This window comes from Mercenaria mercenaria, chromosome 1 (assembly GCF_021730395.1).
Source record: "Mercenaria mercenaria strain notata chromosome 1, MADL_Memer_1, whole genome shotgun sequence".
NCBI classification, from domain to species: Eukaryota; Metazoa; Mollusca; class Bivalvia; order Venerida; family Veneridae; genus Mercenaria; species Mercenaria mercenaria.
The window spans coordinates 56,727,191-56,751,445 of NC_069361.1; the positions used below are offsets into that span (position 1 = coordinate 56,727,191).

Here is a 24,255-nt window from a genome sequence, read left to right on the forward strand (position 1 = left end):
AACAGTGATTTTTACGATACACCCGGTATATCTTAAATCCTAGTTCAGTCTCTTAAAATTACTAATTTTGTACATATTATTCTGTTTCGTTAAAACATGGCCACCAGTATTTTTCTCTGCTGGCACGGTTTGAAAAAAAAATACAACAATGTTTTTTGGTGACTCTCTATTAAATTCATTCGGATCTTTCTATTTTATTAAAAAACATGGCCGTCGGGGGTGGGAGCGGACTATAGTTTCCTAATATGACTCTATTGAAAACGTTTAAAGTTTTCTTCTCTAAATCTGCTGGTCCGATTTCAAAATAATTTCACAGTAATGCTCCTTGAATGACATCCTCTACAAAACTCCCCGTCTTGAAAGGCTGACGCTTGGAAGATTACACATGTACACATATTTAACAATTCGCGATTCGTTTGGATTTTTCGTAAGAAAAACATGGCTTCCAGAAGGCGGGGCTAGTTTTTTTTTTCCTATTTTGCTATATGGAAAACTTTGAATTTTTTTCTACTCTAAAATAACTCGCCCGATTTCACAGCAATGTTCCTTAGGTGACTCTCTGGTATTCCTTTAAGTTATTATTTGTCTAAAAGAATGGCCGTCAGAGGTTAGACTATTTTTCTGTGTATGGCTATATGGAAAATCTTCCCATACAGTTAGCCCTATGTTGTTACAATGTCTACATTCGTGCATGATCAAAGACCGCTGTTGATCTTGATCTTTTCATTGAAAAAGTATTTGTTAAAAATTTGCTGTACGTGTACCAAATACATCAATGACACGAACTGAATCAGTCTCGTCACCATCAACGACAAACAACACAGGTGAATAGATAACACCAAAATAATGAAAAACAAGTAAAAAAGATTACTGTTGACGTTAGACTTGCTTTAAAATATTGTGTAAATCGTAAATTGTTAAATATTTATACATGTGTAATCTTCCAAGCGTCATCCTTTCAAAACGGGGAGTAAGGAAGTGTTTTGTAAATCATACCAAAATCAGATAGATCAGTGAATTCGATATGTCTTGACCAAACGATCAACAGGAAAATGACAACAGACTCGCAGTCCGAAATTATAGGTACATGCCAACATTTTAATTCCTTTTAATTTCCTAGTATGTAATGCCACTACATTTAACAATACCTCACACAATCTGAATTGGATTCTAAATATAGAAAGGCCCGTTTAGTGGTGTTATGTTTCTTTTTTGTCACAGATATCTACGATTAAATAAAACGAAATTTTCGGATACCAATGTATCTACTTTGAATGTTCATCACTGTTTATTTAAAATACTTCACATATAACGAAACTGCTGACAACTTGAGTAAAATGATATAAATTTCCCATAGTTAACTGTGGATGAAACCTGAAGCAACATCTTTTACAAGAGGTTTACATGAACCTTTGAAGAATTCAGTGAATGTAATAAACGTAATCTCGTTTAGCATTGTTACCGTTATTATAAATGGAAAAAGATTTGCCAAATTTCACCACTATAACTCACACTTGGTTTCAATATTCAACAGTGTTTTAAAGACACTTCTACGACATAAAATATCAAGGCTTATTTTGTATGGGTATGTTACTTACACTCTTCATAAAATCCTGTGTCATGGCATTTTTGTGGGCAGCGAAGTGTGTCCACAGATTTACCATACCACAAAGTTACGGTCGATGTGTCTTATCCGAAACCGAAGAACAAGAAGTTCCATGTCCTCCATAAATTTTGCGTATTTCAAGTTTGTTTAACTTTCAGAAAGTTTCTGAGATTCAACTTTATCAAAAAATACATTGCTTAAGTATATATTTGTCGTAATCTATATTCTATATATAACAAAAACAAAGCGTATGAATACGAGCATGCTTGCTTTGATTACAGGACCAAAACAATTCTTTATCACGTGACCAAAATAAACTATAATTAACCTACCTAAAGCTTTATAATCGGTATTAAAACCAAGTTGCGTGTTTTTTAAACATTTTGAATAAAAACACAGTTCCTGCTAGAGAATTTATCGAAATTTTATTATTATAACAACACCAAAGAGTTTGTTTTGGTAACATGATCAGAAAACATCTATCACGGCGTGCGTTCTACTGAATGGTAAAATTGCACCGTGTATCCGTCGAAGTTTGTAGCATAGAACTGGGTTTATGGAAACATATATTGCATGAAATCAACAGAAGAGGTGTTATCTTATTTATTTTTCATAAAGAAAGATACGATCCTTTCATAATATTTACGTAAATAATTTTTATTTGCACGACATAGGAAATTAATTGCAGCCGTAACGGAGGGGGTGAAAAATTCGTACTTGTTTCCCGAAAATACGAACATATGCTCTTCAATTTGATTTAATTTTACATTCTAGCTGGTGTTTCTGACTGACATATCATTAATGGGCATAATTAATTCGAAAGAAACATTATTTTAAACAAGTTCGCTTTCTAATCGCCGGTAGATTCGCGGTGTTTTCGTCCCCAAATATTCACGTACTAGCGTACGATTTCTTCTCGGATAATTATGCAATAGCGGGCTTCAGAATACTGCAATGAAATTATTTAAGACAATTCAAACTAAGTTTGAAAAAATTCAATTTTCAATATTTGCATTTTTAACAATAAAATTCGTAAAAAGATCCTTTGGAAGCATAGAATGCAACCAAGAATAATAATAGCAGACTTGGTTTGATTGAGTCTGTTCATGAGAGGTAATGAAATGTGCCACAACTATTACGCCCCCCCCCCCCCCCCCCCCCCCACCTAGCACCAGCTTAAACGGAACTCTATTACACATATGTTGAATGGACTCCATGCTCCCAAAGGACCAGAAAATATAACAACACTAAAACATGCATGTTGTATTATGAGGCATATATTACATTAACCTACAGCTGAAAAATGACTGAATGCAACCTGAAGATCATGATGTGTGCTGATATTGGAGACAGTAGTAGTTGTTTTGGTTGTTTTAAAATAGAATTAAAACATTTTAATTTCATTGTAAATATTCTTTTATTTTTGCTTTTAGTTTAAGAACTATTCTGAAGTGCCTTTTATCTATGTAATTTATGTATAATATATTCATAGCCTGCTTTTACCAAGATGAGATCTCATTTGAAAAAAATTTAAAAGATCACCTGTCAAGGTCACAGGGGCCTGAACATGGAAACCCGTTTCTGATCAATAACTTGAGAACTACTTGACCCAGAATGTTGAAACTTCATAGGATGATTGGACATGTAGAGTAGATGAATCACTTAATTAAAAGTTAAGGTCACAGGAACCAGAACATGGAAAACAGTTTCCAACCAATAACTTAAGAATCATTTGACCCAGAACCTTCAATCACGATGATAGGAATAACAGAGTAGATTACCCTTAATATTTCTGGGACCACTTGACGTTAGGGAAAGGTCACAGAGGCCTGAAGATAGAAAAATTCTTTCTGTTTAATAACTTGAGAACCACTTGACCCAGAATGTTGAAACTTCATAGGATGATTGGACATGCAGAGTAGATCTATGACCCTGTTGATTTTGGGCTCACTCGATTAAAGGTCAAGGTCACAGGGGTCTGAACATGGAAAACGGTTTACTTGAGAACCACTTGACCCAGAATCTTGAAACTTCATAGGATGATTGGACATGCCAAGTAGATGATCCCTATTGCAGCCAACCATTAGTGTCTCTTTGTCTTTCGCTCCTATCCTCTATTGACTTCTTGCCTATTACGACTATGCATTGGGGGAGACATGGGCATCTTCTAGTTTGAAAATTAATTGCCCTCCTTCGAAGGAGGAGTGGTATATTGTAAATATTATTGTTTGATGATGGATGTCGGTCGGTCTGTAGACCAATCGGTTTCTGGAAGATAACTGGAGAACGCTTGGGCCTAGGATCATGAATGTTGATCGGGAGATTTGTCATGACCAGCAGATGACCTCTATTGATTTTGAGTTTAGTAGGTCAAAGGTCAAGATCACAAGATGACAATAGAAGTTTTTTGCCAGAAAAATAGATAATGCTTTGGTCTAAGATCACATTTGATACGGAAGTCATTTAAGACTGGTAAATGACCCATAATTATTGATTTAAGCTCAATACTTCAAATGTCAAGTGCGCAGTGACCAAATAATTTCTGTTCCTTATCACTTACTTCATGCAAGTGTTCTACAAGCTCTTGTTATAACATCGCATAATTATCAATTAGTCCATAACCTTTGCTCACATTTACTGTTCCAGTAAAAGCAGAGTGTTTTCCCATTGATTTGTTAAAAAATGCTTATTATTCAAAAAAGATTTTGAGCAAGATTAACCAAACCTCACAAAATTTTCAATAAGCACATGCGCTTTGCTCATATATTATTTTATCCCCTTTGACAGAGTTTTACCACTTGATTTGGTAAAAAAAGGTTGGAAATGCTTACTAATCAAAAGTGGTTTAACTAGAATCACCAAACTTAAGCTAACTGTTCAGGCCCATTACCAGAAGCTGTCAACCGCTGCACACGTCAGTCCTCACAGTGCTTTGATTTCTATCGTATTTGGTTAGCCTCTTTGACTGAGCGGTTAAGATCGCTGACCAGATCACGGTGGGTTCGAAATTTTCTTTTGGGTGTAGAATTCTTTCATGTGAGGAAGCCACCCAGCTGGGTTACGGAGGTAGCTTGACAGCCGCTGTAAGAACTATAATTGCGTCGATACTAAAACAAAATAAACGATTATGATCCAACGATATGGAGACATACGACATGCGTATTGTTAAACCATCTTCCAGATGCCCTATACTGATATGTGTCTATCTTATGACCTACTTAGTCGGGACCTTTATTGTGTTCTTGTTGTTACTCTGTCTTCTACACAGGCATCAAGTGCTCGTTAAGTTTTCTTTTTACAACTATGCATTTAATTTTTGTGGTTTACTAATCGTGCCTTTTCTTACCATTGCGTGTGTAGGGGATTCAGCATATATGATCACTGGTCTCCGTTGTCTCGTTTTACTTCCTACACATTATTAATTATATGTACACTCCTATTCGATTTAAGCGTTTTGCGTTCTTTGGACGTAGACTTATCTATAGATTCAATATTTACCCTTGATTTTGTGGGGGCACAGCTTACTGGATGTAATGCAAATTTTCTAAAAGCTATAATGATAATAGTAATTATTTATACTGAATCCTTTGAAAATAATCACATATCACATTCAAAACTGTTTATGTTCCAACATTCTGTCGCTGGCGGATGAAAAATTTGACTCTTTTTTTATTTTTGAATAATATTATTTTTATTAAGCTCATAGCCAATCAGATGTAAACTGTTTGAACACGCAAGAAAAAACGAAATACAATGTGATGTTTTTTTTCACCTGAAAATATCTCGTAACTTGTAATTTTTATCTGCAATATCACGTAACTCTGTTTAACACAAACATGCTTGTGATAGGCAGAGTCACGCAACCGAACACTGCGTTTTAACAGAGAAAAATCACAAATGTTTCTTGAGGACTAATGGATCAATTAGATTCTTATTAGAAAAAAACAACGTAATTCATATTGGTTGTAAGTTACCTCCCACTCCACAAGAACTATCTCCACTTGTCGTTGAATTTCCCATTTATTTTGTTTAATGTATATTGGTGTAGCAATAACGCGGTACAAAATACACCAATGTTTATATAAGGAGGGTTCGGATTGAAATAAAATGTGTCAAACAAAACAAACTTATATCAGACTGTTTTAGTGTTTCCTGAATTTTCCATCCGACGGCGAAGATTCAGTACGCTCTGGAGTGTGACGCATTAGGTGCAAAATGAAGCAACCGCCCGTCACTGCTGGACAAGTATTAAATGAAACAAAAAAAAACACAGTTGGTGTGATGTGAATTTTGGCATAGTTATGATGAAGATCTGTATCTTTATTTGAGCAAATTAACAATCATACACATGATGTTTTATTATTTTTAAATATTAAATAATTCGGAAGAATTTGAAACAAGATATATGTAAATTTGATTGTTGCCCCTTGGCATGTTTCATCCCATCAGGCCTTTACATATCAAAACGCTGGATGTTCACGACTCGGGTAGATGCAAGTAAACATTTATGCCTTACTCCTTATTTGTTTCATCATGAATTTCTAGATGAGTGCCAGTTATAACTGCAATTATGTTAAAAGTGTCTTGCAAACGTTTTAGTGTTGTAAAAGATATGTTGATTTAGTACCTTACGATCGTTTGTGTCTGTTAGCGTTGAGCGAAGCAATGGTGTATAATAAGCTTATATTCATTTGCAGACTTTATGTAACAGACTATATATGGGAGAACGTATGCATTTTTACAACTGAAATGACAGACAATACTTGTTTTCGCCGGTACCATAAACCTCTTGTGCAATACAGTTTTTGGTTGAATATGAGAATCTTAATTTGATTCGAAGCAAGGTTGGTTGAATGTCACCAAGCGATATAAAGCTTTGCTAACGACAAACATGTGATGCAGGTGTTAGCAAGATGATTTAAAATGCAGTTAGTGCTTTCTGGTTGTTCAGGTTTTACATTCTGCAAAAATAGTGATTCTGAAACACGTTGCATCAATTGACATTTAAAGTTTTATTTATTTTACGGCTGAATTCATAACTCTTTTTTATGACATCTCGTTGATTTATTTGACTATTACAGATACAGTTTCTGAATTTGTTATTGGTAGTTTATTATGAAATTAAGAGAATAAATGCAAGCAATATAATATAAAAACGTTCACCCAAGAGGCGACCATATTCCTACGTTTTTTATCTACATGTATATAACAGTCTTATGAATAGAATGACTTTTTAAAATGAAATAATCATAGCGCTCATTGTGCCCATGAGTTCAACACTTCTGTATAAGTAGCTTAGAACAACTGATTGCATAAAACCTTTCTTGAATTAAAGCACTGATTGGAGGCCTTAGAATTTTATAACCAACTTACTGAAGAGAACGACTTGTTTTGAGAAAAGTGTCTTAACGAGACTATATACTGTGAATACATGGTCTCTCATAAAATCATAGTAACTACACGTTCTGACAAGCCAAGTATTTACAAAATTTATGTCTCTGTCATTTACCATATAAACAAAAAGGAGAAAAAATGGCATTGACAACCTTATTATTTTGTAGTTTAGTACTCCTTTGCTTTACACGTTTAGACTTGAAAAAGGTTATTGCTTGTTTTGGCCGGAGTTACATATGCAGTTCTGTACAAAATATTTTTGTATATAAAAACCCTTGTTTCTTCAGATAGACCGGTATCTTGCCAGTTATGCTTTGGTAGTTGCAGCATTAGCACTAAGTATTTGTTACTTACACACTTCACACAAAACTTTATAAAATTTAATTAAATTAATCATCTAATAAATATATTTCACTTAAGAAAACATACTTATAGTATAGTATGAATCTGACTATCTTTCACTAAAGTCATATCCTCTATTGGTCACTGTTGTCAAAGACTGTGCGGCTTATCAACCTAATCACATCTTTAACTTAATCATAAGCATTCATTTGAAATTCTTTACATCTGTTTAATATCTTCAAACAGATATAATGAGCACCACCTATACCAGAAATCTTTAACTGTCTCCACAAGCAGAAACAAAAGAAAAGACATAAATTGAAAAATTATCACATGCATATAGAATTTACTCTATTTTAATTTTCATGCTTATTAGTGAAATACTAAATATTTCCTTATATCGCTCACTGTGCTGGGACCTCTTTCTCTGAGGATAATTATATCCTTGCAATATTTTCTTTTATAATCTCTCTCTTTTGCTTCCGGATATGAAATTATATAACACTAGCAACACAAACCCGTTTGCTTTAACGAAACGGCTATGACACTTACGAACTGAATCAAGTTTCTGAAGTAGAATAACCGTTGTCATACGGTTAGCCCAAAATGCTAGCCATATGCGAGTCAGGAGTCATCTATAGCATCAAGATTCTATTATATGACAGGCTACACATACGAGGATTTTCAAAGAAATAATAGTAACACATAGTAATTAATGGACTACAAATTGTACTTTGACATTCTCAATCAAACCGAGTCATCTATTATTTTCCTTTGTTGCTCTATATGTTCAAACGTAGCAGGTTATTCAAATTCTTACAGATCCTTTTCATTTGTTTTAATTTAAGGAGAAAGTGAATCTAAATAACGATTAGTCTTTGAAATTGTTTTCCATGCTTTAGCACTTGTAATCAAACCGGGTTGGCGATATTTTGGGTTTTCCAATATCTTTACGTACACCTGATCTAAAGCCAAACATTTTATAAAAAAAAGGGGGGTTAAAATATCGGATATTGAATTCATGCAAGATTTATCTATATATTTTTTCTATAAACTACATCTTTCAGAAAATTTCATTCACCCGAACTTTTTAAGCATTTCAGAGTTAATTGATTTATTTAAATGATTCTATCAAGTCTTCCTTGAAGTCTAAAAATATAAGTTAAGGTTCTTTTAGTGTCTGTACTCAAGACATGTACAACAGTAATCTAAAACAGACATTCCAGTACACTTATCAATTTGTTAAAGGGAAAAGAATGCCTGGTAATAAGTTAATTTTATACGAACGCCATCCTCAGACCTTCCATAACGCTGAAAGAAATTATAAAATTGGACCACTATTGAAATAGATATGGCAGTTTGAAATTAGTACAACAGTTAGTATTTTACCGTACCGATGTATATAATAATGTATATTTATATTTTATTTTCTACATTTTTGTTACAGTACTATGATTACCTGGTTAAATTAAATATGTATTATGTTCTTATTTGATATTTTTGATTTGAACTCATTCTTTCGAGTTAAAGAAACATTTTATGGCTGTACATAATGAATGTGTATAAAATTGTATCATTCTGTACATTGTGTATCGTAGTAAAATGCAAAAAAAAAAAACAACTAAGATAATTTTAGAGGCCGCCATGTTTGTCTGCCTTATATACTTATGTAAATTTCATGATATGTTATAAGGAAATAAAATCAGTTTTTGAGCTGTAAGGTATATAGTTGCATTTATATGGGGTTTTTTTGTGTGGAGAAATTGAATCTTTAGTCAATCTGAAATAAATGCACAAACCTTTATACATTAAGCGTATTATTTTTATGGTTGATAATTAATTTTTAAAGCGTTCTAACAAGTGCTCTAATAGATGCAAAAACTTACCAACGCTACCAATATGTTCAGAGTGACTTAAGATTCAATTTCTCTTGGTACTCCTTCCATTTTCAAAATTGCTTCAAGGTAAAGGTCGTAGTAGAACGAGATATATATAGATGAATATACTTGAAAGTTGCTAACGTGTGATGGATAGCAATCATAGAAATTCTATAAAACACATTTTCTAAATGCATATCGTCCGACAATAACCTATTCATATGAAAGATAGAATTTTGTTTTGTAAAGTGTGTTTCCAATTTCTAAATTGATTTGTAACCTTGAAACTAGTAACAATGCTATATAAGGTTCTGATGACGCATAGTAAAAATTTTATGACCACGACGAGACTCGAACTCACAATCTTCTGATTCGAAGTTCTGATTTGAAGTCAGACGCCTTATCAATTAGGCCACGCGGCCAACTGATATCTAGGCCACGCGACCGACTAATAACAGCATAAAGTTTACAGTTTATATTTGAGTATAAATCTAATAAAAATGTAAAGTATTAGTTTTTGATGTAGAGATAGTACCTAAAAATTTAAATTATAAAAAGCAATTAAAAGAATAACTTTGGTTGTTTAGATATAACATTTAAGGCGGAATATAATACACAAGTCTTGATTTGGTCATTTTGAAGCATATTGTTTAAGATGTTCTTAAACTTTTTATTAAATTTCCATGTATCCCCTCTTGCAGATAGTCCTACCTCAAGTCATTGATCAATATTTAATCCCCAATTATACCAGGATTATTGCGGGAAGAACATAATAATGTTGCCGTCGTACATTAAAAATATCATTAAATATATGTATGTGATATATACCCATTTTCCGGTAGACAATGTATTCTTATCAATGATATCCATTTACTTTCTAAACAAAAACTATCTATATTGTGCCTTAAATGACTTCCAATAAAAGGTGAGGAAGTAATATGAATAAAATTGCATTTAATCGTAAATTGATAGTTTAAATTTTTAATATGTTATCAACAACACTTTGTTCTAAACGTATGTTATATTCAAAAGATACATTTTCAACAATTGTTTTTTTAAAATAACGTGTTTTGTTCAGTATACATGTCTAAGTCTTTCCAGTACAAAAACATTAAAGAAACGTATTTTATTAACTTCCGTACATGGATGCGTTGTTTTCCTCTTCAGTTTACATTTTCTTGCATGAATATACTCTGTATAATTCACTTATCATTTATTTTTCCACTCCTCTGCTTGCGTGCAGCCATGTAGTTGAATCAATGCATACATGCGTGTTTGCGGTCATTTTCGTTAGTTGTTTTACGAATGTCAAACAAAACTCTGTAAATTATTGACATCTTCGTTGCTAAAGGTGATTATTTATCAAATGCCAAACTTTTCTTTTGTTAACTATGATGTATGGAAAATAAGATTAATGAAGAAAAGTTAAAGTTTTCAAATTTTCTGAACTAACTTCGTCTTACAACCATTAAAAGTGCAAAAGAAATCGTTTTCAAGTTTGTAGTTTATTTTTATTTATTTATTTATTTATTTGTTTGCTTTTTTCCGCATTGTTTTCTTGTTTGTAGTGGTAAACACCGTTCATTTAAGTCATGTACCAAATTTTCAGATGTCACTGAAGTTATTATCAAGGCATAAACGCGGCCACTAGAAGCGTTATGTATCTTTTGTAATCATGTATAAGTTTTCTTTAATAGCAATCCAATCTGGAACCATGACTCGTTGGTGTCGTAGGATTAGAGATACAACGTCATTAATCATCTTTAGAGATCTGACGAGTTCTACTGCAATACCAGCTAAGGCCTCTAAAAATACAGATTTGGTGGTAAATTTCTATGGCATCAACTAAAGCCGAATATTTTCAATTCTCATTTTACATGCAGGTGCGCTTTCCATTAGATTTCAATTGCATTTTGAACATTCTAAATCTGGGCCGGTACAATAATTACATAATCGCATGGTATTCTATTGCATTAAAGCATCAACAGATGGTAATAACATAATTTGCTTTAGAAAAGTTAAAAAGATAAATTGCAAATAACGTTTTTGTAAATAGCCAGCAAATATAGCATCTATTATTCATTTAGTGAACTAAAATAAAAAAAAGTATTATTGTATACATGACACTCCATACGTTGTTTTGTATTATTGCGCTGTTAATTGCAATTTGTTTACTAAAACAAGCCTCAGTGTCAGATTAAAAACAGTGCTTATTGTTATTATTTAATATAATAAACCAGCGTTTCTAAATGTAGAAACTGCATATAAATTGGTATGATATTTATGTCCTTTACGATAAGACAATACACTCCCTTGCTTGCATGTCTGAAAATCTCAAGGTCGTAATATTATTTTATGCAACAATTATTCGATTTTCTTGACACACAACCAGTTCAATTATTCTGCCAACAGTCTAGAACGATTATAGATTAGTTAAGGCCGCACTGGGTTTGTGTATGATGATATATTTGTTTTTAATATTCACATGTTATCTAAACATTGTCGAGCTTAGTGAGAAAATAACCCGGCAACCTGATGGATGATGCATCTGACTTAGAAGGTCCGTCCTTGTCACAACGTTTTATTTTATTGCCATATCTGATACCTTACAACATCTAAGGGGTTTTGAAGACATATTGATCGAAATTCTTCATATCTAACCTTGCTGTTGACAGTCTCTGAAAATCAGAGATTTGACGACACAAACTGTTTTACTAGTCGATTCCAAAGTCATTACAACTAGAAAATATGTAATGACATACAATAATTTCTTTACACGCCAAGATATAATTGTTTGAATGAGTATGACTGTGATATAATCTAATGCTGAAATTTTAAGTTAAAATGACGACAATATATTTCAATGGTTTCGGAAAACCAACTTTTTGAAATTTATCAACATTTGTTCATTTTCGTCTAATGCTACACTAACTATCAATAAATGTATAGTACGATACAAAATTGATATATTACTCGAACTTCGTGCATTGTGTATAACATTTGTTTTGTGAGTGAAGTCCTTTAGCAAGACAAGAAGGATACCACGGACCAGGAAATGAATTGTCCTTGACAAAGGGTCCAGTAAGAGAACGGTTCTTATCTGCATAGTTCACAAAGAAAACCCAGCTCAGCTGCAAATTGCGGAAAGCATGTTTTTTTTTTTGTCGTAAGATATCCTAACACTTGCTTTAAGAAATTTATAACAATGAGGAATTTCTCTATAATTTACCTAAATCATGTGGGCATTGTGTTTTTATTGATTAATAGCAAATAGCAATGTCTTTATCCCGGTTGATAAAACGTCCAGTTAGCTTAGGCTTTGATATTTTTTTTAAAAATCCATAAAAAATATTCAACAAACTTTTGTAAACTATATATGAAAGAGCTAATTGTTATACAATGTATCTGTGATTGTTATATCTTTGACCACAAGGAACAACAAATCCCGCTTCTGGTGTCTATCAGGTACATATCATTGTTTTTCAAAATATATCTGTCCAAGTGAGGCTACACGTGAGAAAATTATGGTTATTTGAGTATGCCCGAAGCTCGGTGAGCATTTTTTTTACGAAAATAAACATGTTACAGTTCAACAAAAAGATGAATTATCTTTGTGTATTAAACACTGCTGATAATGTGTTGTTGTTTTAAACTGGATATCTGCTACATCCTTAAAATCGTAAAATGGTAAAACTCAATTCAGTAATTGAAATGATTGTGTCTTATTTGGGTTTATTGTTTCATTTAAATAGTGTCCACCAGCGAAGCAGACATATACTATGCAACTTGCAAAACTACACTTAAATCTACAGCAATTTCCTCACATTTTATCACGCATATTCCTAAAAGCACACTAATATAAGTTTGCATCCAGCTTTTATCGTTATGAGAATTAATTCTTTCAAGCCTGTGTTAATTTTTATGTTTGCTTTTTAGTTTTGAAACGTCAAATTACGCTCACCACACCAGTGATACTTATATTGCTTGGAAAATTCATCTTTGGGCAGATATGATATATTTGCACTTTGATCTAACATAAACATTTCAAATTTCGTGACATATGACTTAATTTTTGTTTTGATAAATCAAAAGGTAAGTTAATCGAACTTAAGTAAAATAGTTTCTGTCTGCCTCTACGCCGGTAACGCCAATGTTGTTGTGGTTGAGAGTCAAATATGCAGCTTAGTATTTAGGTAAACATTAACTTCAATGTTTGTGTAAATTACAAAAAGCTTTCTCAGGCACGAACATGGTCGTCGGCACTGTCACCAACCTTGCATAACCACCTGTACAGCTGTCTATAGCTTACATGACAGCATGCACATTTTAGGGAACTAGAAACCGAGAAACGTTAGTGTGATGGGATGTTAAAATCAGTAAATCGTTGCAAATCCCATTGTAACCAGATTACTAGCTTACATTAGCAAAGCTGGTGCATACACTTAAAGCGTGATTTGCAGATTTTCTAACTATCAGCATAGGCTGTTATCAGACGCTGCCCCTTGAGGGCATTGGTATTGGAATATTTATGGATTGACGTAGTTATTGCACTAGGGTTATTATTTAAAAGATGTTTTACGACGTGTTTTAAAAAAAGTTCTGTAATGTTAAGTTTCCAGTCTCCTGCTTTCGCACTAGTACCAAAATTCCGCGCGAGTTATTGACTACTTGTCCGAGTATTATTTTTTATAAATTCGTTACTTGTCTAGCCCTGAAAACAAAATCAAATGCTAGATTTGTTTTTCCTTGATTTCCCTATTTAATCACGAGGGATTTTGTTGCATGCCCGACATACCTAATGGGTAAGGCAAGAGTTTTTCCCTGGTTTCCCTTTTTAATCACGAGGGATTATGCTGCATGTCCGACTTACCTAATGGGTAAGGCAAGAGTTTTTCCTTGATTTCCCTATTTAATCACGGGGGATTATGTTGCATGCCCGACTTACCTAATGGGTAAGGCAAGTGTATTTCCTTGATTTCCCTATTTAATCACGAGGGATTATGTTGCATGCCCGATTTACCTAATGGGTAAGGGATTTCCCTATTTAATCACGAGGGATTATGCTGCATGTCCGACTTACCTAATGGGTAAGGGATTTCCCTATTTAATCACGAGGGATTATGCTGCATGCCCGACTTACCTAATGGGTAAGGCAAGAGTATTTCCTTGATTTCCCTATTTAATCACGGGAGATTATGTTGCATGCCCGACTTACCTAATGGGTAAGGCAAGTGTATTTCCTTGATTTCCCTATTTAATCACGTGAGATTATGTTGCATGCCCGACTTACCTAATGGATAAGGCAAGAGTATTTCCTTGATTTCCCTATTTAATCACGAGGGATTATGTTGCATGCCCGATTTACCTAATGGGTAAGGGATTTCCCTATTTAATCACGAGGGATTATGCTGCATGTCCGACTTACCTAATGGGTAAGGGATTTCCCTATTTAATCACGAGGGATTATGCTGCATGCCCGACTTACCTAATGGGTAAGGCAAGAGTATTTCCTTGATTTCCCTATTTAATCACGAGGGATTATGTTGCATGTCCGACTTACCTAATGGGTAAGGCAAGTGTATTTCCTTGATTTCCCTATTTAATCACGAGGGATTATGTTGCATGCCCGACTTACCTAATGGGTAAGGCAAGAGTATTTCCTTGATTTCCCTATTTAATCACGAGGGATTATGTTGCATGTCCGACTTACCTAATGGGTAAGACAAGAGTTTTTCCTTGATTTCCCTATTTAATCACGAGGCATTATGTTGCATGCCCAACTTACCTAATGGGTAAGGCAAGAGTATTTCCTTGATTTCCCTATTTAATCACGAGGGATTTTGTTGCATGCCCGACTTACCTAATGGGTAAGGGATTTCCCTATTTAATCACGAGGGATTATGCTGCATGCCCGACTTACCTAATGGGTAAGGCGAGAGGTTTTCCTTGATTTCATTATTCAGCTAGTCATGAGGGATGTGTTACAAGACCACTTGGCCTATCCGATAAGGCAGGATTAGTATTTCCTTTACTTTCCTATTTAGCTAGCTTTGAAGGGACATGTTACACGACAGCCTAGATTAATCAATAAACAGGTTAAGAATTTCCATGGTTTCACTATTAAGCTCGTCATGAGGAATGGGTTATAAGAACGCTTGGCCTAGAGGATAAGACTTCAGAAGATTGCTAAGCCGAGCTTTCGTAACATTTATTTTTCATATATGAGGTGTATTGGTGTTATTTTCTAATGATCTTTAGTTAAGCTTTCCTTGTTGGACTAGATAGTTATAATCTGATAACAGTATGGTAATTGTAAATATTATAAGGGAAAGTCTCCGAAACGCGGTTGATTCTATGTTATTTGCCTTGTCTCTTGTCCTATTGCTGGTATCGTCCTAAAACTCGTGATAATGAAATACCAAGACTTACTTGTAGTAACACCTTGTTTAATAATTAAGTTCTCAGACACATATAATTGCCGAGTTGGATCTATACCTACCAAGATAAAAAAATCTGTCACCAAATCTCTCTGAAGGAAACACGTTACAGAACGGATTGCATTGTGCAACTAGCTAGTCATTAGGCAACGAAATCCGTAGTTTACGTTCTTAAGAAACATTCAAATCTTACATTGTAATAACAAACTATGAATTATTCTTCTTGGTGTCATTTATTAAATGAGAATCGCTATCAAGTTTAGCATGGGTGGCCTGAGAGTACACGTGACAATTAATTTCTGTTGTAAAGAAATTCTTATTATTCTGAAAAAAAATGCCATCTTTTGGCAACACTTTTATATTGAACATTCAATGTCATGAGTTAAGTTGGATACTTATGGCATACTCCTAACGTGTAGATACTACCACAAAGTACCTGACTTTGGAAGAGGTGCAGAGACAACGCGGCATTTGTAATATTTTAATCTCTAAAGATCGTAGTTATAAGTAATTACTACAATCGAACAATAGCCTTGCAGTACTTTAAAACGTGGGCGTAAGTTGTCTGTCTGAAAACTGTGCTTCACTTCACCTTTAATAAATAATTTCCATATATAGTGACAAATACAACAATCATATTATTGACTTGACGGTGAGGTTATTGTAATATATAACAAGACACTCCCTTACTCTTGTTTGTTCGCACGTCTGGTAATATCAGTCATGGTATAATATTGTAGTTATAAAACTCTGGTGTTCTGTATTCTTGTCACAACATTCTTTCAATAAAGGTCGGCAAATATATCAGGAATAGGTTTGAAACTAGAGTTATCACTAAAGGTGATTTATACCCACTAAAAGCACTGTTTAAAAGGTTAAGATGGTAATGGGGAACATTAGTCAGTTACTTCCCCTGATTTTGTCCAAGATGTAGATTGGTCCTTCATCGGTTTTAATCGTTGACTTCTTTGTAATTTTTAAAAGTTTTTGTTTTTTGTTTTGTTTTGGGTTTAACGCCGTTTTTCAACATTATTTCAGTCATGTAACGGCGGGCAGTTAACCTAACCAGTGTTCCTGGATTCTGTACCAGTACAAACCTGTTCTCCGCAAGTAACTGCCAACTTCCCCACATGAATCAGAGGTGGAGGACTAATGATTTCAGACACAATGTCGTTTATCAAATAGTCACGGAGAACATACGCCCCGCCCGAGGATCGAACTCGCGACCCCGCGATCCGTAGATCAACAATTTTTAAAAGTAATATCTATACTAAATTTCATTGGATTGGAAAATGATTAAGGACAGGTTTTCTTTTAGTGGCCCTCTGTTAAATTTAGGTTGGATTAATCATTTTATTTAGAAACCTACTCATAAAAAGCATATTTATTTTGACCAACCGCAACATCTTGGATAAAGGTTATAACGAAAAAGTCAGAGGAATCCAACTGAAAAGGACCAATGTAATATTTGGTCATCCTTGCGCTTTATTCTTTTAAACACTACTCACAGAACGTTTTATATTAAATCTGCCAGATCGAGGTTTACGTGGAATTCCTTTCAGTTTCATTCGTCTTAAACAACAAAATGTTTAAGCATGTAGAAAATTAAGAAGGGATAAAAAAATGTTAATTTTAGAAATATTCAGCATAAAGTGATGGTTCTCATCTTTCACTGTGTAAAAATATTTGAAATTCCCTTCAGTTGCCTTAATTTTTAAGCCATAGAACAAAAAATAAGTACAAAAAGGAGATAACTTCACTAACTACTCAGAGCAATGATTTGGTTATTGAGTTTTTCAATTTCTTTCATTAAAATGTATAAGCATAATATGTAATAAGGCACTGCCTCCATCGGGAATCGATCCGACTTCAACTCATCCCATAACATTTGAAAAGAACTGTCTAATAACAGCACGGAAGGACACATTTGTAAAATTCGATTCGGTATATCGCATGTTACCGTAGAGGGATCGATCCCGATTTTCGTCGCTACGCGCAGCATCGATTCCCTATCAATGTAAAGGTAGATTTTGGATTAAAAACAACACTGTCCATATTGTATTGTATTGCAGGTAATTCCCGCTTTTTGGAAAGGCGCACCCTCCAGAGAGGTATATTTATTTATATGAACTGTGATCACTGCTAAGCCCGCACGATCATGCTTATATTATCGTTTGATTCTTATGGTTCTCCTGCATCACTGAACTCGATCAAAAAGGTTGTCAAGTATAGAAGTAATGTTATACAAAAATATTTTCTGTATTGAAACGTTTTAATGAAGAAAAATCATAATCATCAAACATGTTATAGGTGCTTTTATACCATATATCCATAGTTGTACTGATGTGCAAGACGTTGCGGTTCGGACAAGTTTTGTGGACGCTTATTAAGCACAAGGAAAAGGCGTATTCTTCCAAAAAAATCCGAAGTCAGACGCTCTGTGCACGTGCCGGAACTACACATTTTTCAATTCGATAGTATATATCTCATTCGGTATATCGCATGTTACGTATACCGTAGAGGGATTGATCCCGATTTCGCAACGAAAATCGGTAGGATCGATTCTCTATATTACTGACACACGGATATTATTAGTTGCCTAAAATTTCGACAGTGGATCGAAAGTCCGTGGCTGAGTCCGTGGCTTACATTCTAAAATGTTGATAAGATGTGAAAAACTAAGTGCAAGAAGGAGATAATTTTATAAATATTCAACAGAAGGTTATAATTCTTCTTTTTTATTTTATTTTTCTTATAGTTAACGTCAAATATGATACAATTTTAAACGAAGTCCTTTGCACATATTACTAAACAACTCATTATAATTTCGCAAAATATACTCTACCTATATGTAAACGTGACCCAATTTGTCTGAAAAGTACATCCACTTCATTTGAAAAATAACATCAAATATATTCTCTCGAATCCCTAGAAACCTCGCCGTAAATGTTATTATGCAAGCACCCTATAATTGTAATCAATGTTTGCATTTAAATGGCCAAGAAACAGCCCATAAATCTCTATCTTTATTGTTGACGAGACGCATGTGTTTATCTGGAAATAATCCACAATTAAATTAAATCAAAGATGAGACATTAGTTATGCATGTCAGCCTTCATAACAACGGTTGTATTGAGTTTTTGTCTATTTTAGATTATACGAATTTCAACATTATTTTTTTGTTCTACTACTGTCTGACATTTCCACTGCAGATGAAAGAAACATTAGAAATGTCTTCATTTTACGTTTTATTCTGTCCAGTACCACCATTAAAATATATATAAATATCTCTTTTTCACTTTATGGCCAGTAGGCCTATATTGAACGTGTCACCGCTTGCCAAAAGGAAAGATCATTTGGAATGAGAAACTAAGAGGTTACAGCAGGTTAGCGTATGTAAATTATATTCATTTTAACCTATTTAATCTAAGCTTCCTGCATTGAAAATTAAAATAGCCTTGAAAATCAAGGATTTCAAGAAGAGCACTATTTCTAATTTCTCAGTAGTTAGGAGAATAGCTTAATGCCAAAATGTTTTCAGCATGAATCACGAAATAATATATTAATGATTTAGAAAAACAACTTCTCGTGTTACACCTACATTAAATCATTTTCGATGCTTGTACTTTTTATTTAACACATCCAACGAAGACATTGTAAGAAAAATCAAATACAACATATTCGCCGAGCTGTGAACGTCTACTGTTATTGTAGTCCTTTGTCAAGACAGGAAGGTAATTACGGACTAGGAAATTAACTGTCCTGGACACAATGTGCTCTTGATACTGCTTAATAGATGACGATTTGAAGACATAATTATTATATCTCCACACTACATTTTACATTATGAAATACGTCTTTTGGTCATAAAATTAAATACAGTAAATAAAAAGGCCAAGAGTTTGAAGATAATGCTAATGAAATCAAAACAGCAATTACCTTATATATAGAAATTCCAATGATTACAGTAAATAGGATTTGTCACAACTTACAAAATAATGTTAATATAGATATCTTGCTTAGCAGCAAAATGTGGATTGCATGTTTTGTCGTAGTTAAATATCAAGGTCTTGTCATTTAGATATAGACCAAAGTAGCATTTTGAATTTAGATATAATTAAAGAAATTTATTTGAGAATTCCTCCACCACCACCAGAGCAATCTTAGTTCACACGATTGAATGTGCATTTTTCGACTTTCGCCTGTTTTTCAAGTACAATTCCTTCGTTCAGTATAATTAAAACAATTCCAAAAGAAGTTATATTAATATATTATTGTAAAGCAAGCCTTTGTCCTACCAATGCTTTTTAGCTTTCAACAAGTTAACGTCGATAGAACATTAAAATCCGTCTTCCACATAAGTCGTTTTTTTTTACATTTACTAGTATAAGTAATATAACTTTATTATCCATCGGTTTAACTTATATATTATATCATATCCCCCGCAAATAAATTTAAGAGACTGACCTCCAGATCGTATAACAAAGAAAAAAATAACGAAAATAATAAGATTTCAAGAAGTCATTGCTATATTTCTTAAGGGGACGCATATTGCTACATTCACAGTTCATACAGCAATGCGGAACGGGTGCATATTCAAGAAATCGATGGTGGGAAAATAAAAAACATATTCCTAAACTGATATAATACTGATGGACACCTGTAATATTCAGTATTTTGTGGATAAGGATGTGGTACTATGAATGTAATAGGAAAACAGAGGTGTTTGTGATAGTACATTCAACACAAAATATTAAGCTTTTGTATAAGGAAAAAACAGGTTTTTTACAATAACAGTGTTCCAAATAATGTTGAAGGGATGAGATTTTCTTTCTAACACACCAGGTTTGCTTAAACATGTAAAAATTTAACGCCACGTCAGTTCATCTCGGGATGGACGCCATATTTCTCATTGATACAAAAAGTAAACAAAAAAATCAGAGTGGGATTAGCGTTGCAAGGGCATAACATGACATTCTACACAATGAATACCTTAGAACAGATATCTAAGATGCTACACAGGTCAGGCGGGTTAAATGCATAATGTCGATCACTTGAAATTCATCTTGAAAAGGTGGTTAATTTTAGTTTGTTTACATGGTTTTTAATTTTCCCACGACTTCTCGGCGATTCACTGCAAATGTATTACTGCGCCGGACGAAAGGTAACTCTAATAAACAACGGGAGACAACTTAGGTGTCAGCACGTGTACGATTTTTTAAAAAAAACATGTCGATGATTATAATTTCTTATCAAATAATGAATCCTATTCAGATATTCGTCTTTAATATTAGAAAATTATTAATTTCTGTGGACATTTGTCAAAAAATATTACCTACAGTGGACTACTTTGCGCATCAAACTGCTTTCCGCTTCAGTTGTGAGGCACTTCCGTTATACTTTTGACAACAATAACAAAACACAAAATGAATCAATAAAGTCACTAATAAACCGACTGCTACTTAAATCAGTGTAAGTAAAGTTGTTGTTACAACATTATACATGTTCGTTACGTTATGAGATAAAGTTTATCTTGAACTGCATAATCCATTAACTACGTTTACATGATATTGCATTTACAATTTATTTGACCCCATTTTTTTACGTGAATGACAGCATTCTCGTGCAACTCGTGCAAACAGAGTTATGAAAAGTATGGTGGAGGATTCAAGGACAAATTATAAATGACATTAAAATGAGGATAACTGTATATTCGTCCAGTTTTGATCATTGACATTCCTGCTGTGTATTAGTAATTTTGTGAACAAGATTAGAATGTTGCTTTTGCACATATACACATTGATTGGACCTCTCAACCAAATTTCATACCTTATTTTAGGGATTTTTAAGACAGTACATTTTCAAAAGTTTGTTGAATGTGCTTTGATATTTAAGTGCATTGTAATTCATGAATACCAAGTTAAAAATTAATAATGGCAACATTTCTAGGCCTTTATTGTAAGCCACTAGACTTCTGTAATGATAAATGTTTAATGTATTAAGGGGAATATACTCTTTTAGTTTTGTAATGTGGCATTCCTTGACCACCGTATCTTTTTTTATGCACTACTTTGTAAACAAACTAAATAATGTGTTTTAGCTCACATATGCCAAATGAAAAGCAAGACAGTGAACTTATTTCACATTCTTTCTTTAAATTAGAATCTGTAGGACATTGATAAATGTTTGGACAAAGTGAAGCACTACTATTTTCGCACCAAAAAGTCTTAATTGTTGACATTGAATGTACACAAGAAGTCTTATGTAATTCAACAATAACTTTCTTGTTTCAGTTTTTCTCATTTTTATTTTAGTGAGCAATCCTTTGTGTACTTATAACAGTTGAAACAGTATTCATTTCATTTACCAAAACCTTGTACTTTTTTGCAGGTAAATTTTATAATACCCCACCCACTTTTTTCTAATTTCAAAGTATGCGTCCCCTTAAGAAGGCTTTGAAACTTACTTAGTGACAAATTACACGTGATTTAGTTTTGTTTTGTTTTTTTAAATAATTTTGCCATTCCAAATTGAAAAGAAACGCTTGTCCCGGCGTACCGAAGGTAAACTGCCTTGATTACAGAGCTTTATATAAACAGTCTTTAAATTGGTGTAGTGGTCAATATAGCTGGAAACCTTTCTATTGCCGAGACATTCCGGGTTCGATTCATGATTTAGCATTATTCAAAATTGATAATGTTTGACTTAACTTCAATTTTAAAGAAATTTCATCTTTAGCCAAAATCTAGAGTCCTGTCCCTCCAATATCCAATACACAAAAGTCTGCCCAGTGACATTTGATATTATTTTTCATATCTTCGGTCTATATTTATATATTTCAGAATGAACATTTTCATCTCTCTCTCTCTCTCTCTCTCTCTCTCTCTCTCTTTCAGGAATGCAAAATTTATATAACATAACATGAGCTGTTGTAAAATATATAAGAACTTGTAAAGATCTATATTTTAGTAATTTCCTATTAGATACACGTGTTTTTTCCGCATATCAGACGGCCGCGTGGCCTAATGGATAAGGCGTCTGACTTCGAATCAGAAGATTGCGAGTTCGAGTCTCGTCGTGGTCGCACTATTTTTTACAAATAGGTAACTTAAAGTTTTTATCAATAATGCAATTGTTACACCTTTTGTCGATTTGTCGATATCCATATTAGTTTATAGTGCAAGTCATGTTGAACTTAAAGAGAAACGACAATGTTTGTGATATTGATACTAACCATGCATATAGTACACTATTGCTCTGAACTAGTAACATTGTATGTACATGTATTATGATAAACCACGGGTTAGGTTTCATTTCAACTCATCCATTTCTAGAAGAATCATGCAGAAATATATCGGAAATAATAACCGAAAGATTCTGCTCTTATTTGGTCAACTTCTTTTTCCTTATTTTCAGAGTCAGATTATATGAGTAGAACGGCTTTGTGTGTTTGCTGGCCGAGCTCTTATCTATACAGAAGAATACTTTATAATTCTTATCTATACAGAAGAATACTTTATATTTCTTTATTATAAAACATTAGAGGAGCTCTCTAAAACTTTTACCGCCCCTCGTAATTGTGGAAAATGAATGTGTTTTTATCAACAAGTAAAATGACTGAAATTAAGAGACACTTCTTGCTCTAACTTTTATGCTTTGCGTATTGCCTAACCGAGTTCTGTCCTATGCGTAGGAATGTTTTATCTTTTTATATAAAAAAATAAACTTTAAAGGAGTTTTCCTTAAAAAGGTTTCATCGTCCCTCGTATTTGGTGGAAAATGAATGTGTTTTGTCAATAAATGATATTCTTATAGAACTATTTGACTCTCAACAGAAAAATTATCAAATAGTCAAGGACATATCATAGTACATCGAAATACAGACAAAATTTTGTCTGAAAAATATCCAAAGATAAAAGAAAAAGACAGATTTACAAAACGTTCGCATCAGATTCGTCTGGGGAAAAACATAAAATGTTTAAACGTCAAGAGACAATAAGTTTATCTTGTTTTGCTTGTAACATTTGCCTCTGCTGGCATGCATTATCTCGATGACATTTATCTATATGACCTTAGGGCATAGTATTTTTGCAAATCTTGGTTATCATGTAAATTAGCTTTGAATTCAAGATAGCATCCTAAATAATGTCCTGTCACTGTAACAATCATCACACAATGTTGGCATTCTACCTCCTGTAAATCGATGTTCGCAATAGCTGTCACATTTGTCACACACGGCTGTGCGAGTTTGGATGGTTGGACTTGCCATGGTTGAAAACTCATAACAATAGCCATTATGATAGTAAATTAACCAAGAGCTATTTTGATGTTATACCATTCCAATAAATGTTATATTGATGCGCTGCCCAGGAAGGTAAAAACAAAGCAGCCAAGTCGCATACATTTACTACGTACGCGCCTGTTTTTATGTAGTTTCTCTAATACCTATAGAAACCTCAATTCTACGTTTGCATGCAACTGTTTAAAGGTGCTTTTTCGTTTTGAAATGTCATAATTCGCTCATTACTGCTGTGATATATGTCTTGGATGATGCTCACCCAACTGTAAACGTTTTGAATGGCATGATGTAATGAAAATC

The 24,255-nt window shown here is 33.5% G+C and overlaps 1 non-coding gene across 1 annotated transcript; it reads left to right on the forward strand.

The window, feature by feature from the left end:
• The first annotated feature begins 22,667 nt into the window (after positions 1-22,667).
• Positions 22,668-22,740, forward strand: Trnar-ucg (transfer RNA arginine (anticodon UCG)). Its single transcript has one exon. It is a non-coding gene; the product is annotated as a tRNA-Arg (tRNA).
• Positions 22,741-24,255: the final 1,515 nt, after the last annotated feature.